General features: G+C 43.5%; 1 long non-coding RNA gene and 1 other non-coding gene across 2 annotated transcripts in view; both read left to right on the top strand.

The window, feature by feature from the left end:
- The first annotated feature begins 326 nt into the window (after window positions 1-326).
- Window positions 327-26,538, top strand: part of LOC126236942 (uncharacterized) — a 31,614-nt gene continuing 5,402 nt past the window's right edge. The window contains exons 1-2 of the long non-coding RNA XR_007545012.1: window positions 327-425; window positions 15,160-15,207. This is a non-coding gene — a long non-coding RNA (uncharacterized LOC126236942). The remainder of the gene's footprint in view (window positions 426-15,159; window positions 15,208-26,538) is intronic.
- On the top strand, window positions 23,663-23,735 carry Trnaa-cgc (transfer RNA alanine (anticodon CGC)). Its single transcript has one exon. It is a non-coding gene; the product is annotated as a tRNA-Ala (tRNA).

Raw genomic sequence — 26,538 nt, forward strand, 5'->3', positions numbered from 1 at the left:
TAATTTTTAAAAGACACGTTTGCTGGTACACAGATCAAATACGACTGTTTCCACTGTCTCTGTTGAATGTATGTCCGAAACAAGCAGCCGGATATGAGGCCTTTGTGCCAAATCCGGAAGTAAATACCGTATAAGTGGGTCAGCGCATAGAAGGTCAATACATTCTGCAGTAGAGGTCACGGGCAAGACTGAGAGACGATGCCCATCAAATTTCGGCGAGTTGCGCAACAGGTTGCAGCGCTCTTGCGGAAAGCAGCACTTGAGTCATGCAACTTCTGTCCGGATATATAGATACGGACGCGGCCGGTAACGGTACCCATTCCTCTCTCAGCAGTTGGGGAGGAGCACCAGCGCCGCAGCCCGGTCAGCAATGGGATGGATATACGTGCCCCGTCAACAGCAGCGTCAACGACGCCGCAAGAACCGTAAGTCCGCCAAGCCGCCTCTGCCTCCGTAACCTAATTGTAAGGATCGCTCACTCCCACCGAAGGACAGCCGTGTCTCAGTCCTCCACTGCCTAGGCGGTTCACGGCGCGACTTGCTGTTATGATTTGTTAGGCCAGAGTCGGAATTGTTACGTATGCCTGCTTCTGCAGTGAGTTTTGCAATATAGCGCGCAGCGAACTTCGACTTCCGCGTTATCTTCTAATATCGATTTGACAGGCTGGCTATGGAGTTTAAGTGCTTTCGGTTTTGTTTACATGTCTCGCTTTTGTGAGTCGTGTTTCTGTCGACAACGACTATCAGTCTACCTATTTTTAAGGACTCTCCTTTGACTACAGCGCTGCCCTGAATTGATTCGTGCACAAATCAAGAGCTTTCTCTTACCTTCCCGTTTCGGTACAGTGTTTTTTAAACAGCAACAGTCACAAACGCCACACGCTGTCACCGCTTCAGCTGCCGATTTCAGTCGTCTTCAGATTTAAAACAGATAGGAAAATATATTCTAAACTTAACTGAAGTATAATTGTCATATATTTTCTTGTTTACACGAAACAAGGCGCTGGATAACAAAAAAACCTTTTGTTTTGTTTACATGAAATTTCCATTTTCTTGTTTACATGTCAGTCGTATTTTAATCATGTTTAGATTTGAAGACTGCAGCACTGCATAGCTTAAACTGATCATAGAAGTTCGCTACCTTGTTATTATTACCGATAAACAAACAACATACCAATATTGCGAAAATTATCCATCTTTCATTCTTTTCACAATTATATTGTTGTTGCTGTTGTGGTCTTCAGTCCTGAGACTGGTTTGATGCAGCTCTCCATGCTACTCTATCCTGTGCAAGCTTCTTCATCTCCCAGTACCTACTGCAACCTACATCCTTTTGAATCTGTTTAGTGTATTCATCTCTTGGTCTCCCTCTACGATTTTTACCCTCCACGCTGCCCTCCAATACTAAATTGGTGATCCCTTGATGCCTCAGAACATGTCCTACCAACCGATCCCTTCTTCTAGTCCAGTTGTGCCACAAACTTCTCTTCTCCCCAATCCTATTCAATACCTCCTCATTAGTTATATGATCTACCCATCTAATCTTCAGCATTCTTCTGTAGCACCAGATTTCGAAAGCTTCTATTCTCTTCTTGTCCAAACTAGTTATCGTCCATGTTTCACTTCCATACATGACTACGCTCCATACAAATACTTTCAGAAAGGACTTCCTGAAACTCAAATCTATACTCAAAGTTAACAAATTTCTCTTCTTCAGAAACACTTTCCTTCCTGTTGCCAGTCTACATTTAATATTCTCTCTACTTCGACAATCGTGAGTTATTTTGCTCCCCAAATAACAAAACTCACCTACTACTGTAAGTGTCTCATTTCCTAATCTAATTCCCTCAGCATCACCTGATTTAATGTGATTACATTCCATTATCCTCGTTTTGTTTTTGTTGATTTTCATCTTATATCCTCCTTTCAAGACACTGTCCATTCCGTTCAACTACTCTTCCAAGTCCTTTGCTGTCTCTTCAAATTCGTTTTCAGTAAGAGAAGCCATATGACCTTGGCATGAATAATAATTAGGTGCTACCTGAAATCAGCTGCAGTTGAACAGAATTAAGTTTCACAAATGAGTTAGCGTGACTACTGTTGCAATCCTTAAAAAAAAAAAAAAAAAAAAATGTTCTTATTTTCATCGCATCACGGAATTCTATGATCCACTTGCTGAAATGAGTATTTGTTGTTGCTGTCATCAATCTGAAGACTGGTTTGATCTAACTCTCCACGATAGTCTCGTCCAAGTCTTTACATAATTACGGAAACACCGAGCGAGGTGGCGCAGTTGTTAGCCCACTGGATCCACATTCGGGAGGACGACGGTTCAATCCCGCGTCCGCCCATCTTGATTTAGGTTTTCCGTGATTTCCCTAAATCGCTCCAGGCAAATGCCGAGATGTTTGCTTTGAAAGAAAGGGCACAGCCGACTTCCTTCCCTGTCCTTCCCTAATCCGATGTGACCGATGACCTCGCTGTCTGGTCTCCTCCCCCAAAGAACCCCAACCCAATTACGATACTACTGCAACCTTAAAACAAAATCAAAGTTTTTGCGTTGTTCGTTGTCACACGGAGCTTGTGTGGTGTGTAAAGCACAGGACTTGCATCCGAGAGAAGTTTCATTCGAAATCCTGGCTTAGTCCTTCTGTGTTTCCCTTACCTCAGACTAGTTCAGGCTAGTGTTAAGTTGAATATGTAACGTCTCGGCATATTCTTATTCGGCTAAGCAAGTGATCTGTTCTAATGACATCGAAGTTGACGCAACGTTAGTCTGTAACCCCTTTTTCACTATGCCATATATCCGCTACTGGATTCGTATCCATCCTGATCGCATATCCTATGCTCTTCCAGCAGTTACGATAAAGCTTTTGTGCTATGTTGGCAGTTACCATTAAGGGATATATCATTATGCTTGTTGAGTATCTATACCTTCGGTGTCTGTTATGGAGCAAAGAGAAAAAAAAGAAATTCAGTCACCGTAATATGTCACGAATCTTGGCTATTCTGCTAGAACCTTCATTTGCCCTCACTGCCAGTTTCTAGTGAACGTATTAGGCCATTGACCCCCCCCCCCCCCTAGCTTTCGGGGATCAGTAGTCTAATGGTAATCGGTGGTTACGTGGTGCAGTATAGTGTCTGCGATTATGCAAGTGACTGACGTTGCTCCGCAAGGAAGGAACGAGGAGCCAACAAGGCACTTGCTATAGCCGCTGCCCGAAGGACGAGTCAGCAACCAAATTGTCCATTGACTGTATTCCATATAAATTCATGAGACGTTCGGAATTTAAGTCAGGATATTGTTATACAACCTCGTGTTCATAAAATGGGTTCCAAACCTTCTCTTCGCCTTAGTTCCCAAATTGCGGCAACAGAAATCCCTGCAACAAAGTAAGAGCCTACGGAATATCAGACCAGCTGTGTGGCTGGATTGAAGAGTTTTTAGCAAACAGAACACAGCATGTTGTTATCAATGGAGAGACGTCTACAGACGTTAAAGTAACCTCTGGCGTGCCACAGGGGAGTGTTATGGGACCATTGCTTTTCACAATATATATAAATGACCTAGTAGATAGTGTCGGAAGTTCCATGCGGCTTTTCGCGGATGATGCTGTAGTATACAGAGAAGTTGCAGCATTAGAAAATTGTAGCGAAATGCAGGAAGATCTGCAGCGGATAGGCACTTGGTGCAGGGAGTGGCAACTGACCCTTAACATAGATAAATGTAATGTACTGCGAATGCATAGAAGGAAGGATCCTTTATTGTATGATTATATGATAGCGGAACAAACACTGGTAGCAGTTACTTCTGTAAAATATCTGGGAGTATGCGTGCGGGACGATTTGAAGTGGAATGATCATATAAAATTAATTGTTGGTAAGGCGGGTACCAGGTTGAGATTCATTGGGAGAGTGCTTAGAAAATGTAGTCCATCAACAAAGGAGGTGGCTTACAAAACACCCGTTCGACCTATACTTGAGTATTGCTCATCAGTGTGGGATCCGTACCAGATCGGGTTGACGGAGGAGGTAGAGAAGATCCAAAGAAGAGCGGCGCGTTTCGTCACAGGGTTATTTGGTAACAGTGATAGCGTTACGGAGATGTTTAATAAACTCAAGTGTCAGATTCTGCAAGAGAGGCGCTCTGCATCGCGGTGTAGCTTGCTCGCCAGGTTTCGAGAGGGTGCGTTTCTGGATGAGGTATCGAATATATTGCTTCCCCCTACTTATACCTCCCGAGGAGATCACGAATGTAAAATTAGAGAGATTCGAGCGCGCACGGAGGCTTTCAGACAGTCGTTCTTCCCGCGAACCATACGCGACTGGAACAGGAATGGGAGGTAATGACAGTGGCACGTAAAGTGCCCTCCGCCACACACCGTTTGGTGGCTTGCGGAGTATAAATGTAGATATAGATGTAGATGTAGAAGCGTCTCTTCTCGTGTAGGCGACAGCAGGTTAGCTATTTCGGCCACTTCAACGTCGCTAAAAAATTGTTGCTACAGCTCACTTCAGAAATAGCGGCTGCGCCTTGACACGGTTCGCGCGGCTCCCCTCGTCGGAGGTTCGAGTCCTTCCACGGGCATGGGTGTGTGTCTTGTCCTTAGCGTTAAGTTAGTTTAAGGTAGATTAAGTAGTGTGTAAGCCTAGGGACCGATGACCTCAGCAGTTTGGTCCCATAGGTACTTACCACAAATTTCCAAAATTTCAGAAATAGCAATGTCAAGTTCTGGTAAATACACGTAAACAAGTCACAAGGTAACCTCCACTGATATGTGCATTCAGGAACTCCGTGAATGTTATCAACAAAGAGATAGACGAAATCAACGTCACAGGGTACAGTGAGCTTCAGAAACATATTTTGCCTTGCACGTAATGACATCTCAGACAAAGTGCGCGATAAGCAAGCTACGTCCGCTATTCGCCGAAAAATTTCATACGCGAGCTGTTGAGAAACAATGAATTGTGATAAGCGTTGTTCTAAAGACTTGGCGAGATTTGCACACACCCTACTGATAAGCTACGTCACTTTTGAAAAGGTCAGATTGGGATTTACGAAATATCACTTACAACTATGTGCTATATCTTCTTCTTATTGCTGCCACAGATTCTAGCTAAACAAAGAGATTCATAAACTGAACGGCATTTTAAGAATCGCTGATAACGTACATAAAAAATATGAATTGCTAAAACAGTTTGTTTGTAAAACGTTTTTCATGTTCGGTTTGGAATACCATAGCACAGAATTCGAAATTTTCTCACTGGTTGTCAGTGATTGATTAATGCAGCTCTACTATGACTCTGCCTGTGTGTTTTGATATTTCAGCATTAAAATCGCGCTTATTGGAAGAATCCTGACGAAACGCCCCGTTCTTTCTTCATCTTTTCCATTAGTCATGTCGAGTAAGTGTCCCAGAATGAGCAGTAACTCTTCACAACCGGTCAAACGAGTGTTTTCTAAGCCACCCGTTTTGTGAATCAGTTACGTCGCTTAGGACTTCGGACTCTTCTAATAAATCTCTGCCTGGAATCTGCTTTTCCAGTCCCTGGTCATTTCGCTTAAGGTCATTCCGGACGCTTACTACTAGATATTTTACGGCAGGTGCTATTCCTTGTGATTTATAGCCAACTGCACAATGGCACATTAATGGATCTCCCTGCCCATTTAAGTGCATTACTATACACTCATTTACGATGAATCTCAACTGCAGGGCCCTGCAGCAAACAGCAATCCTCTGCAGATCATTCTCCAACGCGCTGCAGTCACCTGGCGATGTGACAGCTTCCTGTCAGTTTAGTTGCCTGCATGTTCCATGAGCCATAACTGCGCTCTAGCGTATGTTACGCGTAGGGTTTGTTTAGAATTATAGTACATTTTCTTAGTGAAAAAACATGCTCAGCATCTAAGTTATTCTCTGAAGCTACTTTTTCGCATACAGTGTTTTACACACATAATGTGTTCAACATATATATATATCTCTCTCTCGCATACACACACACACACACACACACAAACGCGAGCGCGCGCGCAGCTACATATACAGATACACACACACACCATTCCGTTGATATACATTAGAAAGTCCTCTACGGAGTAGCTCCGATTATAATATATGTTCACTTCACAAAAAACTGAAAAACAAGGTAACAGGTCCCAGTGCTGCCTAAGACCATCATCTATGGAATAAGAACTGTTGTGTATGCCAAAACTTATCGTATCTGTTGTACATTTCCCCTTAAGACTCGCGGTTCATAATAGAGAGTATCATTGCTCTTCTTGGTAATGACGTCACACACAACATGGCCGACATTTGTTTACAAGACACTGTATGTGGTAAGAACGTATCTGGCGTTTTTTTTATTCTGAGCTTTAATTAAATTATAGAGTTTGATATATCAGATGAATACCGTGATTGCCGGCCAGTGTGGCCGAGCTGTTCTAGGCGCTTCAACCTGGAACCGCGCGACCGCTACAGTCACAGGTTCGAATCCTGCCTCGGGCATGGATGTGTGTGATGTCCTTAGGTTAGTTAGGTTTAAGTAGTTCTGAGTTCTAGGGGACTGATGACCTCAGATGTTAAGTCCCATAGTGCTCAGACCCATTTGAATACTGTGATTCACCAACAGAAACTGAAAATCCATTAAGAAAATTGTCGCGAGACAAAATAAGCATGCAATAAATGCTAGTGTTAGGCCTCAAATTAGCTGTGAACATGACAGTGGCTTCTGCAATGCTGCACGTTTGTTACCAACTGAAATTCAAGAGAGTTTTAATTTTCATGTTTATAATATCAATATCTTTCAAAAATTTACACAGGAACGAAAGTCAAAGTATACATGTAGGAAACGGATGTTGTGATAATGTCAATCTCCTTATGGATGATAGATGTTCATGGATTACCTCCTTCTCACCTGTAGACTTTGTTGTAGAGTAGGTCTTTAATATTGTTCTGCCTGGTGATGACATTGCTGCAAAAGTGCAAGGGAATGCCATTTAGGCCATTGTTCAGATTGTGTGTAAGTGAAAATAACGAGTAAAGTATTTTGCGAAATAAATATATACTTACTAATTTGCCTTGCAATATTTCGAAACTTTGAAGTCAGTAACAGTTCAAAGCAAGCCTTGAAGAGTGTAAACTGCAGTACAAAACACTGCAAATTAAATATTCAACTATATTCTACTGTTTGTAGTAATATAAAGTAACAACAGAACAACAGTTGCCAAAAGTAACGCAATTTTCTGTCAGAAGGCACCAAATCAATTTAGACTTGGCGTAATGTGTCCCAACATCTGTCTGAATATAACAACAAAGCTAGAAAACATATTCTGATGCTACTGTAGTTGTAAAACTTTTTGTCTCTCCTGTTAAGATTTTGTGTATACGGTACCTTTTACCGTTTGCAAATGAACTTCTCATATGTGGTCTGCTCTACAGAAGACTTGCTAATACGCTAGGTGTGCGAGAAAAGTAATGAGATTGACAAAACTCCGAGCGATCTGCCAACACTGTGTTGTTCTGCTTGTGTAGACCGATATGTTCATTCCCTCCAGATGCTCAGTCCGAGTTTCAGGTCTGCACAGCCGTCACGTGATTTTTGGGAGCGCCTCCAATGAAGTTGTGTTTTTGTTGTGTGTTATGAAAATGGAACAGCAGAATTTAAGGCAATGTTATGCAATCAAGCTTTATGTCAAACTTAGGGATCCCGCGAGTGTGACATTTCAAAAGTTGAAACAGGCCTTAGGGGAACATTCCTTATCAAGAGCACAAGTTTCTTTGACGGAGACAATACTATTGTTTGAGAAAAATAAAAACGGTGATAGACAAAAAATATTCTCATTACTTTTCTCACACACCATGTACAAGATAGAGAAAGAGAGAAAGAAACTGAACAGTTGTCAGATGGATATTATTTCAGTTTGTGTACGTATAGACAACATCGTCACCGATGAGCCTCATGAAATGATGATTATTTTTTTGTTATTTTCAGGCACGCGTCTACATGGCTAGAACACATTGAAATTCCCGCTCCACACTACCTCAACACATCGCTAGGGGTGACAAAACAGCAACTCGTCTCCGCTTAATCAGTCTTCTTCTCCCTTATTGTTTTGGCACCCCTGACGATGTGTTGCGGTAGTATGGAGCGGGAATTTCAATGTGTACTAGTAGTGTAGTCATGTAGTTGCAAACTAATAAAAAATTGATTTTGGAACTTAAGGTTTTCGAGATGATAATTAAAACTTTATGACTATTCCTCGTAAGGAATGAGTGGGACGCTTAAGGGAAAACTGATCAGTCATTTTTGTTCGTTTCATTTGCGCAACTATAGTGAATGTAGTCCGTGTAGAGAGCGGTGTTCCGGCCGGAACGCCCATGCGCTCGTGCGGTCTGATGCGTGTACACTTGTGACGTAACTGGGAACAGCCGATGACTCACGTTGTGCAATGCGCTGCGTCCCCGTGTGGCAGATACCACGAAAGCGGAAACTGCACGCAACGTCACAGCAGTCAGCTGACTGGCAGAACTTCTCTGGCGCCATTCACGAGGCTGCATTCGTTCACACGTCGTGTTGGTAGTTGCGCCGTCAGCGCGGCAGATTGCTAACCGAAGGGGCACGCATTCGATTCCCGGCCGGCCCGAAGCGTTTCTCCCTTCGGGGACTGGATATTGTGTTGTCCTTAAGTTCATATCGACATAAAGCCAATAACTTAAGAACAAACAAACAAACACAAAAAAAACCTTGATGGAGGGTCTTCAAGGATACAGATCGAGACAAATCACACACGAACAGGCAGAAGCAGTCCCGGCAGGCTGCTTCTCTAAAGTATACTATCAAAAAATTCTAATTAGTGCTACTCTGCTACCAAGGATCATTCTGGGAATTACTTCTATATACATACAATACACATGTTAGGAAGTAAGCACCTATTTTAAGAAAAGTCATTACTCATCGTAACAAAACACCCGGCTGCTGTTTTTATCTCCTATTCCAAACGACGCTTTTATGCAACAAGACAGAACACTTATCAGTGTACTGGGATAGTCAAATTCCGTTTAATACCAACATTATACACTCCTGGAAATTGAAATAAGAACACCGTGAATTCATTGTCCCAGGAAGGGGAAACTTTATTGACACATTCCTGGGGTCAGATACATCACATGATCACACTGACAGAACCACAGGCACATAGACACAGGCAACAGAGCATGCACAATGTCGGCACTAGTACAGTGTATATCCACCTTTCGCAGCAATGCAGGCTGCTATTCTCCCATGGAGACGATCGTAGAGATGCTGGATGTAGTCCTGTGGAACGGCTTGCCATGCCATTTCCACCTGGCGCCTCAGTTGGACCAGCGTTCGTGCTGGACGTGCAGACCGCGTGAGACGACGCTTCATCCAGTCCCAAACATGCTCAATGGGGGACAGATCCGGAGATCTTGCTGGCCAGGGTAGTTGACTTACACCTTCTAGAGCACGTTGGGTGGCACGGGATACATGCGGACGTGCATTGTCCTGTTGGAACAGCAAGTTCCCTTGCCGGTCTAGGAATGGTAGAACGATGGGTTCGATGACGGTTTGGATGTACCGTGCACTATTCAGTGTCCCCTCGACGATCACCAGTGCTGTACGGCCAGTGTAGGAGATCGCTCCCCACACCATGATGCCGGGTGTTGGCCCTGTGTGCCTCGGTCGTATGCAGTCCTGATTGTGGCGCTCACCTGCACGGCGCCAAACACGCATACGACCATCATTGGCACCAAGGCAGAAGCGACTCTCATCGCTGAAGACGACACGTCTCCATTCGTCCCTCCATTCACGCCTGTCGCGACACCACTGGAGGCGGGCTGCACGATGTTGGGGCGTGAGCGGAAGACGGCCTAACGGTGTGCGGGACCGTAGCCCAGCTTCATGGAGACGGTTGCGAATGGTCCTCGCCGATACCCCAGGAGCAACAGTGTCCCTAATTTGCTGGGAAGTGGCGGTGCGGTCCCCTACGGCACTGCGTAGGATCCTACGGTCTTGGCGTGCATCCGTGCGTCGCTGCGGTCCGGTCCCAGGTCGACGGGCACGTGCACCTTCCGCCGACCACTGGCGACAACATCGATGTACTGTGGAGACCTCACGCCCCACGTGTTGAGCAATTCGGCGGTACGTCCACCCGGCCTCCCGCATGCCCACTATACGCCCTCGCTCAAAGTCCGTCAACTGCACATACGGTTCACGTCCACGCTGTCGCGGCATGCTACCAGTGTTAAAGACTCCGATGGAGCTCCGTATGCCACGGCAAACTGGCTGACACTGACGGCGGCGGTGCACAAATGCTGCGCAGCTAGCGCCATTCGACGGCCAACACCGGGGTTCCTGGTGTGTCCGCTGTGCCGTGCGTGTGATCATTGCTTGTACAGCCCTCTCGCAGTGTCCGGAGCAAGTATGGTGGGTCTGACACACCGGTGTCAATGTGTTCTTTTTTCCATTTCCAGGAGTGTAGTTACCCGAAATTTCATATCTGAGTCCAAATATTCTGACAAATTACGGAAGGAGCATTGAAATGGTTGTCTTTTTCTTTCTCTTTAAATATGTGGAGTTTTCACGTCACCTGTCGGATGTCTATCGGTACTGTACCAGAATATAAAATTCAATTTTGAACATGAGACAATCATGCATAGCCTATGTGGAAACTGTAGTAACTGCTAGTGCTGTGATTGTGAATTCCACAATACATACTAAAATCAGCCCTATTATTAACCATAAATAAACAGCATCACTTTATTGCCGCAATATACGTTCTATATTCCTATTACTCTAACTCACTATATCAAGCCGTCAGAGGACCACCGTCCTTTGTCAGGGGAGAGGAGTGTAAGAAATGTAACAGTCTCGTCTTCTAACAGAAAGTGAATTAAAAATGCGTGACGTTCTCATAATGTTCTCACTGATTAGACATACCGAGCGACCCGAGCAGATACTAAATACATATTTTTAAAGACATCGAATTCGCTGTTGACTGCAGAAATTGTTTATTTCGCAATTGCAGTTTCGGTCTTTCGGCCATTTTCAAGTGGTACAGCAAAAGATTTTACTTCAGCACATATGAGACTTTAAAATTCTCCGACATGTTTATACGTCATCGTCAAAAATAGGGCTTTTCGCCGTAGAAATACAGTAACACCAGACCAGTGCGGAGCTCCGTACATCGTGAAATGTTGCGAATGTTAACTTCGTTCACGCAAATCGTTACAAATAAATGTTGTAGCACACTTTTTACAAGTAAACTAAGGCCTTTTGTAAGCAACATTCCTATTAACGCGAAATTTGTCAATATAAAAATCTCACATCTTATCAAGGCTATTGGTAACGATCAATTCAAGACACAACGCCTGTATAAGCGTAGAAGATTATTTTAATAGCACAGTCCAGGCTGTACACCCACATTATCCGGTCAGCCAGAGGAGGACCCTTAGTTTGATGTGGACTACGAACTACAGTGTAACGCGCCATTTTTCACAGTAGAAAGTCATTGTCAGAGTGTAAGAAGTGGTAAATGACAGGAAACATGCTATGAGAGACTGGAAATCGAACTCTAAATATTTGGAATGGCAGTCTGACATTCATTTTTATCGTATTCGTTGCATTCAACTCAATCCTTTGAACGACGCAATCCCATTTTTTTTGTATAATTGTACTTCAAAAAATGGTTCAAATGGCTCTGAGCACTATGGGACTCAACTGCTGAGGTCATTAGTCCCCTAGAACTTAGAACTAGTTAAACCTAACTAACCTAAGTACATCACAAACATCCATGCCCGAGGCAGGATTCGAACCTGCGACCGTAGCGGTCTTGCGGTTCCAGACTGCAGTGCCTTTAACCGCACGGCCACTTCGGCCGCGTAATTGTACTGTATGAGTGGCTATTCAAACAATGTTGAATACAGAATAACAAATAATCGTTTTACCTAACACAATAAGAACAAAATGTGTTTCTAATATTGACAAGACGTACACTATGTTATCACAAATATCCGGACACACCTATGTCATGCAGAACTGACCACTAGCAATGTGACCCAGCAATATGAAAATAGGCTATTGTGTTGGCAATAGAGAAGCATTAACAACAGGATCGTTCAGTGGTGTCGAACGTGGAGTAGTCATTGGATGTCACGTGAGAAACAATTCCACTAGGGACATTTTCCACCCTTTCGAAGTTGCCCAAGTCCACTGTTAGTGACGTGACTGTGAAGTGGAAACGCGAAGAAACAACCACAGCGAAACCAAGACCATGCGCATCTCATGTGCTGACGGACATAGTCGGGAATAGTCGAGCTTTGCGAAAGGTGGTTGTAAAAAAATCGCATCAAATCGGCAGAAGGTATCACCCCTGAGTTCCAAAGTGCTAACGGCTAACACAGTGAATGTGCGTAAGGAGTAAAGAAGAATTGGGTACGATAGTCGGACAGCTTCTCGTAATCCACACATTCTGTAGTCAACGCTAAACGATGTCTGATGTGGAATAAAGCGCGACGGTTCTGGACAGTAGAGGACTGGAAACGGATGATTTGTAGTGATGAATCCGATGGAAAATTTGGGTTTGGCGAATGTCTGCAGAACGTTACCTGCCGTCACGTATAGTGACAACATTGAAGTACGGATGATGTGGTGTTACGGTATGGGGATGTTTTTCGTGGTTACGGTGCGGTCCCCTTATTGCGCTGATTAAAATGGTAAGTGCGGAAAGATATAAATACGTTTGACAGTGTTGTGAACTGGTACAGTAGAGGAACAGATCAGAGAAGATGGTTGTTTGTCTCTGCCCGACAATGCATCATGTCATAAAGCAGCATCTGTGAAGCAATGGTTGTGGACAGGAAATGGACTGGCCAGGCCTGATTCGCGACCTGAACCCAAAGGAAAAGTTTTGTAATGAGCTAAAATGTCGACTTCCCTCCAGACCCCGCCGTCCAACATCATTAACTTCTCTGGTTTTGGGTCTTGGGGAAGAAGGAGCTGCCATTCCTCCACAGACTTTCAGTCATGCCGTTGGAAGTATCCCCAGCAGAGTTCAAGCGTCATAAGGGTGAAAGGTGGAAACACAGCATATTAATGTCCACTAATAGGTGTCCGAAAGCTTGTGAGCACATAATGTATATAATTTGGCTGCTAAATACAATGATCTGCCAAGCGAAACATAAAGTACATGGAAGAAATAAAGACATAGCATACTAACTTGATGATACCTTTTGATACAAACTGCGTACGGTACGAGTTCCGTATTCAAGTGCAGACGTCATTTATCAGATCGCTGTAACCACATTGTTTCTCACGTTTCTTTATGTTTTGAAGACATAGTAATTCGGCAGATTCTTCCATTTTTGAGGAACTGATAGTAATGATGTGATTGAGTATTTTAATATACTCTAAATCAATAAGGATCTTGCCTCTGATGGGTAATGAGATAGCATGTTAATAACAAAAGTTATCAACTGCGTATGATTCAACGAAAATGTAAAATTTACCTGGCCTCCAGACTATCTGCGAAGCCGGCACTGCATCAGTAACTATATCTGGCGTAAATATATGCAGGTTTTGAATAACTCATTTGTCACTCTTAAGAAGCTCTTAACGTTAGTTGACATTTCTGCATTCGGTTGCTGGTTGGTAGATCTGGTTCCAATTGAGAAAATCAGGAAGGGATTTCCTGTTTCGCTTTTTGCCTACAACAATGGTAAACCTGCTGAAAACCTCTGTCCGAACTGAGTGATTAAAAATAATTTCTGGAAAAATAGTCTCAGACTAAAATATAAAGATGCAGAGCGCCGGTTTTTTTTTTTTGTTTTTTGTTTTTTTTTTTTTGTCATCAGTTTTGCGGCTGGGTTGTTGCGGCCCGCCGGCCGCGGTGGTCTCGCGGTTCTAGGTGCGCAGTCCGGAACCGTGCGACTGCTACGGTCGCAGGTTCGAATCCTGCCTCGGGCATGGATGTGTGTGATGTCCTTAGGTTAGTTAGGTTTAAGTAGTTCTAAGTTCTAGGGGACTAATGACCACAGCAGTTGAGTCCCATAGTGCTCAGAGCCATTTGAACCATTTTTTGTTGCGGCCCACCACGAATTCCTGTCCTGTGGCAAGCCCTTCATCTCAGCGAAGCATTTGAACACATATGTCCTCCATTATTTATTGGATGTACTCCAATCTGTCTTCCACAACGATTTTTGCGCTTGACAGCTCCCTCTGGTACCATGGAGTTATTTCCTGGTGTCTTAACACATGTCCTATCATCCTGTCCTTTCATCTCGTCAATCTTTTCCACATGTTCCATTTCCCGTTGATTCTGCGGAGAACCAACTCGTTTCTTATCTTACCAGTCCACCAAATTTCCAACATACTTCTACAGCACCACCTCTCAAACGTTTCGATTCTGTTCTTTTCAGATTTTTCACGCAGTCCATTTGCATTCAATGCTGTGGTTCTCACGTACATTCTCAGAAATTCCTCTCTCCAAGTAAGGCCGATTTTTGATATTAGTATAATTTCGTTGGTCAGAAATGACCTCTTTGCCTGTGTCAGTCCGCTTTTTATGTGCCACTTGCTTCGTCCATCATGTACTATTTTGCTTCCAAAGCACCAGAATTCCTTCAATTTCTCTGTTTCGCGGCCTGCCAATTTGAATGTTAAATTTATCGCTAATCTCGTTTCTACTAATCCTCATTGCTTTCGTCCGTCTTCGGTTTACTCTCAAACCTCAATGTGTGCTCATTAGGCTGTTTATTCCATTCGACACGTCCTGCAATAATTTCTCTCTTTCACTGATGACAGCAATGTAATCAGCGAGTTTCGTCGTTGACACTCTTTCACCCTGGTTTGTAATACTACCCCTGACCTTCTCCTTAAATTCCATAATTGATTTTCGATATATAGATTGAACAATAGGTACGAAAGATCACATCCCTGTGTTATACCCTTTCTTTGAATATCTGTTTATTCGTGTAAGGGAGTAAAGTCGATGAGTCGCTCTGTGTGTGCAGTGTTCCTGACAGTGAAAATGGGAGGGGTACGAAGTACGATGTAATGACAAATGCTCTTGCGATTTCTCCTTTCTTTTTAAGAACTTCGTTCAGCAGAAAAGTTAACAGTATTTTTTCCTTTTATTTTCAGGTGCCTTAGCCATCGGCGAGGCGGAAGGAAGAGGAGCGTTTCACACAGGTTGGTCACCACACTGAGCCCCTGAACTTCTAAGTTTGCATGTCGAGATGTGAAACGAGATACCGGGGAAAGTGGCCTTTTATCGGGTACTGTTTTTAAATTTAAGACTGCCAATAAATTAGCTTTCTGTAAATGAAGTAAAATGTGCTATACTTTTACTAGGGAATATTTAAATACTACCTTTGCAAAAAATCTTCTGGATATTTTCTTGTTCTGTAATAACAGAACAAAGAAATAAAACGTGTAATCTTTTCCTCCGGAAAATATGGTTCCTAATTTTGAGTTTCCTTATTACTGGTCGTAAATAAACACTAAGATTTAACGACGAAATGTTTGTTTCGAAGTAAATCGTGCTGCATAGTTGTCGGTTGCACCGCATCCGTTTGAGCCACAACAAGAAAAATGTTTAGTCCTTGTACTTTTTGATATTCTCGTAGATGATGCATTTAAAATCTTTCCAAGCATCATCGTCGACACCTGCACAAAGCTCATAACACCAGCGAAAGCAACCGATGCATTTAACCCATGTCTCTTTAGATGTACAATTAGCTGCAGTAAATGCACCCCTCGTCCTATTCATATTTAGATGGCGAGTCTTTTAATATGATTTCATCACCGCTTGAATCGGAGTGATCCTGCTGCTCCATGACCCTCTGGTTCTTTCTTACGAGGAGCTTCCTTTCGGTAATCTCAGCTGTCGAACGTCTGCAGGTGCATCACGTGAAGCTCTTGGCGTAAATTATGTTGAAGGTGGTGCCCTTCCTGTACTCTTGGTACTTGCTTTCTTTTTTCCTTTAGCCAGGGACTGCTAGAAAGCGTATTAAAAGGAAATGACGTCAAAACAGCTTTTTTACCTGCTCTTGGTGATAGGTTTGATGGTGGAAGCAGAGAAGGCGTGTTGATTTCAAAAGTGGAAACCACTGTTTCTTCCATTCCAGTAACTGTTGCCGACAGTGGCCCTGCTGCAGCTTCTGAGGTCTCATCAGCATATGTTGCAGATTGCTGAGGAGGAAAATCCATAGACGAAAAAACCAGGGAGTCACAATAATAGATCCTACATGTTTTGAAACTATTTGCAGCCTCTTCTATTGCTGCGGCTCTGCAATATGCCCAACCCCTCAATGGCCCGATGTCTTTGTATCTGAAACACAGGAAAGTTGGCATCTGGAATAAAATTCAGAACATGAGTTTGTGTAAACTCATCCCAAACTTCGGGTAAGCGAAACAGTGCAACCTTTTACTACCCGGTATTAGGGACTATCCCTTAAGTCCATTTAGGCACAACCTGGCCCTTAAGCGAACTGCAGACGACACTTTTATCGACTAGATAAGTCAGAGCATGCTTCAAATTACTGTCTCAAATGAAATGCTTTGAAAGTACGTCTTACCTGGCTGGAGGAAGGATTTCCAACTGAATTCTGTAGAAAATATTTTTGTTGGGCACGATCCAAAAACAGTTGTGATGAGCGAAACGTGAACAGCACCGGCACCAAACTCACAATGGAGTTTCACAATGACCTTCGCTGCTAATTGTCAGAGAGAGCTACAGAATGCTGCACCAAGCAAGGGGTATATCCAAACTACCCAGAATTAGGCAACCACCCCGAAATATGGGCGCTTTAACCTACTGCGCAGCGCTGTCGAAGTCTTTTGAAAAATTCTGATGATTCGTAATAGGTATCTAGTTTATTATTGAGGAATGTAATGACCATAGAGAGTTGATGACTAGCTGCTAGTGTCCTGGACAAACTCTTAGAGTAGGTGACCCCGCCATTGCTTCTCTCCAAACAGTGAATGATGTGACAATATGGTAACTCTGCGCCCCCTTGTTGCCTGCTAAATAAAGGCCCGTTACTGGAACATAATTTTCAAAAGGTATCCTGCTGTGTGAGAGGCGATTCCTCCCGGCTGTTGTTCATAAGCGCGACACACTTTTCCGCCAGAAGCTCGGTGAGAGGGAAACCTGTGCTTATCGGCCTGTGCCGGGAACAGAGAAAGTGCGGGTGGCCACTTCCCAGCTGGCGACGTGAACAGCGGGCCGCGTGTAATAATGCCGTCATATCAAGGCCGCGGCAGCACAACGTGGTCCAGAGGCCAGAGCTGATCGGAGGCAGGTTGGGCCGGAGCGGATGCAAGCAGCCACTGGCAGTTGTAACAACTTCGCCACTGATTCCGTGGACGCAGTGGAGTATCAGTGCTAAGGAAACGAAGAAAACCAGTCCATTCTCTTATGAAACTAATACTTATTTTCCTGCTCTGGAATTCTGAAGTTACCAGGCACAAAATACATGTGGTGGAATATGGTTTATAACTTGAACAAAGATTAGTCTGCAACTGTAAGTCGAGAGACACGAAAAGAAGGCGGTAGTCGAGAGAAGATGATGCACGGGTGTAGTCTATTCGCCTCGTTATTCAGTCTGTACAATGAGCAAGCAGTAAAGTAAATTCAGGAGAAATTTGTGAGCGAATTAAAGTTCAGGGAGAAAAAATGGAAACTTTAACGTTTGCTAATAACACCGTAATTCCACCAAAGAGGGCAAAGGACTGTGGGAGATCAGCTGACAGAAATGGATAGTGTCTAGCGGAAGTAAAGGGAATATATATAATACAGACTGACAATAACAAGAAAATATTTTTCTAAAACAGAGGTAGTTATTGATATCGAATAAAAATTTAAATGTTAAGAAGTCTTTTCTGGAGGTATTTGTTTGAAGGGAGGCCTTATATGGAATCAGAATACGGACGGAAATAGTACAGATAAGAAGAGAATAGTGGCGTTTTAAACGTAATATTACAAAAGAATGTTGAAGATTAGTTGGACAGATCGAGCAACTAATGAAGAACAATGTAATCGAATCGGGGAGTAAAGTGTTTTCAGGCACAGACTGATAGGGCACCTCCCGTAAAGAAAGAGTTAATGTGTTAATCGAAGGGATGTGGGGGCAGAAATTGTAGAGCAGGAACAAGACAAGCAGACTCAGATGGATGTAAAGTGCAGTAGTCATGCAAATACGAAGACTTTCAAAACTTGCGGAGAGCCGCATCTAACCACTATTCGAATCAATGGCGACGTCATCTTGTTTTCCCGATCCACTTTTAAGCTCAGAGAAGGCGGTATTCACTGCTGTGTCGTGAACCATACTGAGATGGTCCTGTGGGTCTCGCATTCTTACCCAGGGTGCCACCTCCCCTTTTCTAGTAAAACTGCATTCCTGCCATTTTTTATATCAGCTTCTACTCCACAGTCCTTGGGTACCAGCGGAAAAAACGAGCTCGGAATGGATGGGGTCTGCATAATGACTCCACGATAATTCTCCATGATCCTTGACACATGACTATTTCTACTTTCTTCCCAGAGAATTTATAAGATCGGAACACAACAGTTCCAAGGTTAATTATTTAAAACCCATTTTTGGCGGATTTAAGCAAGTTTATAATTTTGTAAGCTGGTTTCATAAAAGTGAAGCATTATTGAATAATAACTACCTAGTGAGAATTGATACAGGAACTACATGGACTAACGATGTGTGAACCAAGCGCACTGTTGCTACATAAACCATATTAGCTATTGACGCCTGTTTGTAAATAAGCCTAGTTTTTTGTCTATTATGGCACTTTAGACGAAATGGCACTACAGAAATGGCATTGTGATGACAATGTACGTTTACAATCTCGAGCCGCGGGCAAAACTTTTTACCGTAGACAAAAGATGAAACACGAGCGGTAGGAGAACTCATGTACCTCTCCCGGTTGGTTTTAAAACAGTCTTTTTTTTGTTTTTCTTTTCTTGCGATCAGTTTCAGCGCCCCCTCAGCGGCTACGCTCTTCGAGGGAGCCTATCTCAAAACCCCCTCGATACGCCTCTGACTGTACCATCGGTATGGAGCGTCCTTGTATACGATGCCAAATTAAAACTTGCCCAAAAAGTACGATATTGCAGTCCCTGTGACGTTCAGAAGGGCGATGGAATGTTCCTTCGGTCATGCACACATGTCTGAAGAAACAGACGCTGCAGCGGCTACAGCCGTTATGAAATAAAAGAAATGCATTCGCAGTTGCGAATATGGACGACCATCAGCTGTGTACTGCAATGACGAAAATGAAAATTTCTGCCCCACCGGGATTCGAACTGGGATTTCCCGCTTATACCTCTTAATCAAGGTAGGAAATAGGCGTAATCAGCTGAATTAAGAGGTTCACGTCGCGAGCGATGCCTTACCTTAGGCCATCCGTGCACGCTTCAAGGCCAGATCCAAACTTCGATTTGTCGTCAACCATGTGTCGCCAACCTGCACTCGTACATCCATTATGTACATTCCTTAACAGGGCAGATATTTTAATCGAAAGTCGCTTGCCCGGTGTCGGCGGATATACAGGGTGTTACAAAAAGGCTTGGCCAAACTTTCAGGAAACATTCCTCACACACAAAGAAAGAAAATATGTTATGTGGACATGTGTCCGGAAACGCTTACTTTCCATGTTAGAGCTCATTTTATTACTTCTCTTCAAATCACATTAATCATGGAATGGAAACACACAGCAACAGAACTTACCAGCGTGACTTCAAATACTTTGTTACAGGAAATGTTCAAAATGTCCTCCGTTAGCGAGGATACATGCATCCACCCTCCGTCGCATGGAATCCCTGATGCGCTGATGCAGCCCTGGAGAATGGCGTATTGTATCACAGCCGTCCACAATACGAGCACGAAGAGTCTCTACATTTGGTACCGGGGTTGCGTAGACAAGAGCTTTCAAATGCCCCCATAAATGAAAGTCAAGAGGGGTGAGGTCAGGAGAGCGCGGAGGCCATGGAATTGGTCCGCCTCTACCAATCCATCGGTCACCGTGTCTGTTGTTGAGAAGCTTACGAACACTTAGACTGAAATGTGCAGGAGCGCCATCGTGCATGGACCACATGGTGTGTCGTAAAGGCACGTGTTCCAGCAGCACAGGTAGAGTATCCCGTATGAAATCATGATAACGTGCTCCATTGAGCGTAGGTGGACGAAAATAAAATGAGCTCTAACATGGAAATTAAGCGTTTCCGGGCACATGTCCACATAACATCTTTTCTTTATTTGTGTGTGAGGAATGCTTCCTGAAAGTTTGGCCGTACCTTTTTGTAACACCCTGTATACAATATTGCAGTGCATGTATCGTTCAGATGTACGATGCAATGTTCCTTCGAACATCTTTGCAAAGTAAGAACAGCGCTCAAGTCCCGGTGGTCACTCAGTATTAACGTACCTCCTTAATAGTGAATTGTTCTCCATGCCTCATCGTTCCATCGTTCGAACGCCCGTAACACACCATCAGGCACATGTGCTGCGAGCCCAGACGGGCAAACAAATAAGCTGTCGCCAAGTACCGCATCAAGGTTATGGCCGCATGGAATTTTTCTCCCGCACCACTCGTTGCTTCTTTTATCGCCACTGAAACCTGTGTTATCTAACAAATAAATTTCTCTTTTAATAATAAGCTGATAACGTCTAAAAAGACGTATTTTAAGCCGTATGCACAGCATATATTGTTTTACTGGATGGCGTTGAAACCCATCCTCAAACGTATTTTCTCGAACGAAGTATATTATTAACAAAAGACTTTTCTTACCGCCCCTTCGTATGTCTGCAACGTGACCAGCAACGAGAACAAGGATACGTTTCATATTGAAATACGCATCAGTCAGTGCGTATCTACTGTTCACGCGGATGAAGATTGCAATAGTAACAGGAGCGATAGACGAAAAAAAAAAAAAAAAAAGAAAAAAAGAAAAAAAAAAGAAAACAGCAGTATCTTTACAGTAATCTTGCAGTAGCATGTGGCATTGTTGACTCGACATATGGCCATAGGCGAACATAAACTTGCCTCTCGCGCCTGGAACATTTCGAACGTGGATGTATGTTTTTGCGCTGTTGACTGTGTAAAAGTTGTGCAGTATCGGCGCGTATCTGTTAAAGCGCTGAGCTGAACATCAGCGGCTGACTTTGCGGTATGGTTTACCAGCTTCTGAAGCAATAGCGAAACGTTTAGTGCTTCAAACAATCATTCTAATGACGCTAATAAGAACGCAATTACGGCTTCACTTTGGGAACAGCTTCTGAAGGCACTTGGAAACTAGTGTTGACGAACTCTGAAGCTCAAAGGAAGCACTGAATAAAGGCAAGGCCTCCGGTCCAGATTGTATACCAGTCAGGTTTCTTTCAGAGAATGCTGATGCAATAGCTCCATACTAAGCACTCATATACAACCGCCCGCTCGTCGAAAGAACTGCACGTAAGTATTGGAATGTTGCACAAGTCACAACTATAACCAAGAAAGGACGTAGAAGTAATCCACTGAATTACAGGTCCACATCGCTAGTGTCGATTTGCAGTAGGATTTTGGAACATATACTCTGTTCGAACGTTATGAATTACCTCGAAGAAAACGATTTATTGACAAACAGTCGACACGGATTCAGAAAATATCGTTCTTGCAAATACAACTAGCTCTTTATCCACCCGAAGTAATGAGTGCTATCGACATGGGATGTTCAATTTATTCCACATTTTTAGATTTCCAGAAGGCTTGTGACACCGTTCCTCACGGGCGACTTCTAACCACAATGCATGTCGCCTCAGTTATGCGACTAGATAGATGATTTCCTGTCGGAAAGGTCACATTCGTAGTAATTGACAAACAGTCATCGAGCAAAACGGAAGTAATATCTAGCGTTCCTCAAGGAAGTGTTATTAGCCCTCTACCATTAATAATCTATATAAACGATTTAGAAGACAATCTGAGCAGTTCTCTTGCATTTTTTGCAGACGATGCTGTCATTTACCGTCCGGTAAAGTCTTCAGATGATCAAAACCAACTGCAAAATGATTTAGGCAAGGTATCTGTATGGTGCCGAAAATGACAAATAACTCTAAATAATGAAAAGTCATCAACATAAGTACTAAAAGGAACCCGCTAAATTTCGGTTACACGATAAATCACACAAATCTAATGGCTAATGGCTATAAATTCAACTATATACTCAGGGATTACAATAACGAATAACTTACATTGGAACGATCACATAGATAATACTATGGAGAAATCAAGCCAAAGATTGCTATTTCATGGCAGAACACTTAGAAAATGCAACAAGCCTACAAAAGAGACTGCCACATTACGCTTCACCGCCCTCTTGCTGTGCGGTGTGGCATCCCCGTCAAAGGCGACTGACGGAGAAAAAGTACAAAGCAGGGCAGCTCGTTTCTTATTATCACGAAATAAGGGAGGAAGTGCCACAGATGTGATACGCGAATTGGGACTGCAATCATTAAAACAAAGGTTTTTTCGTTGCGGCTGGATCTTATCATTACATTTCAATCAGCGACTTTCTCCTCAAAGCGTAAAAACATTTTTTTGATGCCACCTACACGGGGAGAAATGACCATCATGAAATATGAGAAATCAGAGCTCGTACGGAAAGATTTAAGTGTTCGTATTTCCCGCGCGCTAATCGAGAATGGAACGGCAGGGAAATAGCTTGAAGGTGGTTCAATGAACACTTAATTGTGAATTGCAGAATAATCATATACACATAGATGTAGATGTAGAAGCAAGTTTCCAGAATAACTCTGTGACAGTTCCACGTGACACCTTGAATATGATTGTTTCAACTTCATTGCCAGAGAATTTATAAGCTCAGATCATAACTGTTCCCACGCTAATAATTCAGAAGCCATTATTGGCGTTTATCTCGCGATTTGACGTTATCAAACAAACATAATATTAGTACCTTTATCACTGATCATTAACTCTGAACAGTGTCAAGTCTCAAACTCATATTTCTTGTATCTTCTACCTGCAACAGACCTCAGCCAATGTCACACAGCTAACACAGGAGGACATTGCAATCTTCAAATCCCTCATCCACCACTTCTCACACTGTGGAGATAAACCAGATGAGCAGAGAAACGCGTTACATAAATCGTGGAAGATAACAGATAATTGGTATCGACGACACACTGTTTTTTTTTTCCTTTGTTGTAATTTCCATTCCCCATCAGGGGCGGGCTGGCACCAGCACAAGCGCTGCTCTTCAGCCGAGAGACATAAATAGACAGAAAGACATGCAAAACAATATAAAGAAGAAAACATGGCGGAATATAGAAACAAAAAAGGTGGAACAGAAGAAAAGAAGGCATAAAAAGCGGTGACTGTAAACCGGGAAAAAAATCTAAAAAAAGTATGTTACACAAAAAACACACACTAGATTAAAAGGCACCAGGCAAAGTACGGGCGGAGCATAAAAGTTGTAGAACGATGAAAATAGCCACATGATGGACGGCATAGCATGGAACAGTCAAGGACGATAAACAGGTTGCGCACACAATTAAAACCACATCACTAGATGACACTGTATAACGGCACTGAAACGCAACACTAACGCAGCACACTGATAACGAATAAAAAACCGAGCGAGGTGGTGCAGTGGTTAGCACACTGGACTCGCATTCGGGAGGACGACGGTTCAATCCCGTCTCCAGCCATCCTGATTTAGGGTTTCCGTGATTTCCCTAAATCGCTACAGGCAAATTCCGGGATGGCTCCTTTAAAAGGGCACGGCCGATCTCCTTCCCCATCCTTTCCTCACCCGAGCTTACGCTCCATCTCTAATGACCTCGTTGTCGACGGGACATTAAACACTAATCTCCTCCTCCTCCTCCCTCCAACGAATAAAAACCTATAAGGATCCGCCAGGGGGGAGGGGACAAGCTGAAAGGGAAAAAGGGAAAAGGAGGCGAGGGGGAGGGGTGAGAAAGGGGGATGAGGTGGGGGCCGCGCCGAAGGAGGGCTGGGAAGGGAAGGGATGGGAGAGGAAAACAACAGAGGAGGGGGTGCAAGGACTCAGGAAGGGAAGGAGGAAACCCCGCTCTGTGAGAAGGAGGGGAGAGGAAAAAGGGGGCCCTGGGGAGAGGGAGAACAAGGTCAGGTTACAATTGGCAGGAAGGGTATATGTCATGGCGAAGTTCAACATCCAGGAGAGGGAGGTGCTGGAAATTGCCCTGATGCAGGAGATGATGGAGGGTGTGGAGGTGGAGAGACGGAGGGATACAGCGATAGAGGCGCAACAACGGGCGTGAGATGGAGAGGAAGGAGGAAACCAGGGGATGGGGGGATCAAGCCTGCAGGCAGTGGAAAGGATGCGGAGATGTTGGAGGAAGGGGATGAGGTAATACAGGAGTCATGGGGGGGGGGGGGGGAGGAAGGCGGATACGAAAAGCAAAGCGGAGTACATGGCGTTCGAGGGTTTGGAGGGCCTTTCCTTGTAAAAGCTGGGGGCTGGGAGGGGGGGGGGGGGAGATCCAGGAAACACTGGCGTAACAGAGAATAGGACGGATGAGGGATCTGTAGGTATGGATGATGGTGGAAAGATGCAATCCCCATGTCTGGCCAGACGAGTTTCAGGAGGCAGAGGGCGACACACTTGTCATTGGTTGTGTTGAAATAAGTTTAATGTATTTACTCCAGGATATAAAAAGAAGAGTGTGTAAAATGTTATTAGTGAGGTAAGTATCCTATAAAAGGGGTTTTCAAACAGTGTGTGTCATCTTCCTGAGGCATCGCGGCCTTACTGTAGGAATGTCATAGTGGTCTTCATAAAAATAGTAATTTGGTTTATCTGCTTTGTGACTAAAGAAACAACGTGTACGCTAGTAGTGATATCTAGTGGGCTTGAGAGTAAGCGTAAGCATGGTAAATGACAGTCTAGTTAGATTCTAGAGATATACACTGCGTTTTCCCTGCTGTTCACATGTTTTTAGAAGATGATGACTTTCCATTAAGTGAATAGTTGAAGTCTGTGTTTGTCGATTGTTTGACTGAACTCAGTGATTACTTTCTGGAGTAGTTTCCAGAAGTTGAATAGCACTACGTGATCAAAGATGTTTTCAATACAGAACTTTCATCAACATTTACCGCTGAAGAACAAGAGCACTTTATTGATTGCTCTTCGGACTCCACAATGACATCGAAATTCATTTACTCATCGCTGCTTGAGTTTTGGAGCTTGGTGAAGCAGGTCAATATCCACAAGTAGGGAACAAAGTCCTACGAGTTTTCGTAACTTTTCCAATACCCTGCGTGTGTGAGATGGGTTTTTCAACATTTACATAAATGTGGAGAAAGAGACGTGAGTCGCAATTTCCAATCTTGTCCCGAGGTTTGAAGAACTGATGATGAAGAAGCAAGTTCATCCATCCCATTGAGTGCATTGTAAGAATAAAATGTGATTTTTTTTTAAACTTAAGTTTATTTGCCCCACACTTCGCGTCGGATGTCATGTGCGAAAGAAACCGCGGATGAATGAGCTTCAGTCAAGGGATCCGTGGACCCAAAAAGTTTGAAAATCACTGCGCTATACCTTGCTTCAGTTATAATCATAACGAGTTTTGTCCCAAAAATTGCACCAGCTCTCAGTAATTTCGGTTGCAATACTTTTAGACAAGAGAATTTAAAAATATTTAAGGTTGAATAACACATAAAGGTGGCCCAATAATGGGCTATTTGACCGAAGGCTTCCGATTTTTGCCGATTTATACCGACTGAGGACTGGCGCGAATCTGTTCGAGCTAGTGTGCTTCCAAGTATTTAACAGAGTAATATCTTATCTAGGAACATTCTGCGGCTGTTTTTCGTGCCAATTATAGCAGATTATTGATACAGCTGAACTATCCGAAAATACCTCGAGCAATTAAACAGAGAACCCACTCGTGGAGATAACATCTTGGACCTACTGATAACAAACAGACCCGAACTTTTCGACTCTGTAAGTGCAGAACAGGGAATCAGTAATCATAAGGCCGTTGCGGCATCCCTGAATATGGAAGTTAATAGGAATATTAAAAAAAGGGAGGAAGGTTTATCTGTTTAGCAGGAGTAATAGAAGGCAGATTTCAGACTACCTAACAGATCAAAACGAAAATTTCTGTTCCGACACTGACAATGTTGAGTGTTTATGGAAAAAGTTCAAGGCAATCGTAAAATGCGTTTTAGACAGGTACGTGCCGAGTAAAACTGTGAGGGACGGGAAAAACCTACCGTGGTTCAACAACAAAGTTAGGAAACTACTGCGAAAGCAAAGAGAGCTTAACTCCAAGTTTAAACGCAGCCAAAACCTCACAGACAAACAGAAGCTAAACGATGTCAAAGTTAGCGTAAGGAGGGCTACGCGTGAAGCGTTCAGTCAATTCGAAAGTAAAATTCTATGTACCGACTTGACAGAAAAGCCTAGGAAGTTCTGGTCTTACGTTAAATCAGTAAGTGGCTCGAAGCAGCATATCCAGACACTCC

Source organism: Schistocerca nitens, chromosome 1 (assembly GCF_023898315.1).
Source record: "Schistocerca nitens isolate TAMUIC-IGC-003100 chromosome 1, iqSchNite1.1, whole genome shotgun sequence".
In the NCBI taxonomy this organism is placed as follows: Eukaryota; Metazoa; Arthropoda; class Insecta; order Orthoptera; family Acrididae; genus Schistocerca; species Schistocerca nitens.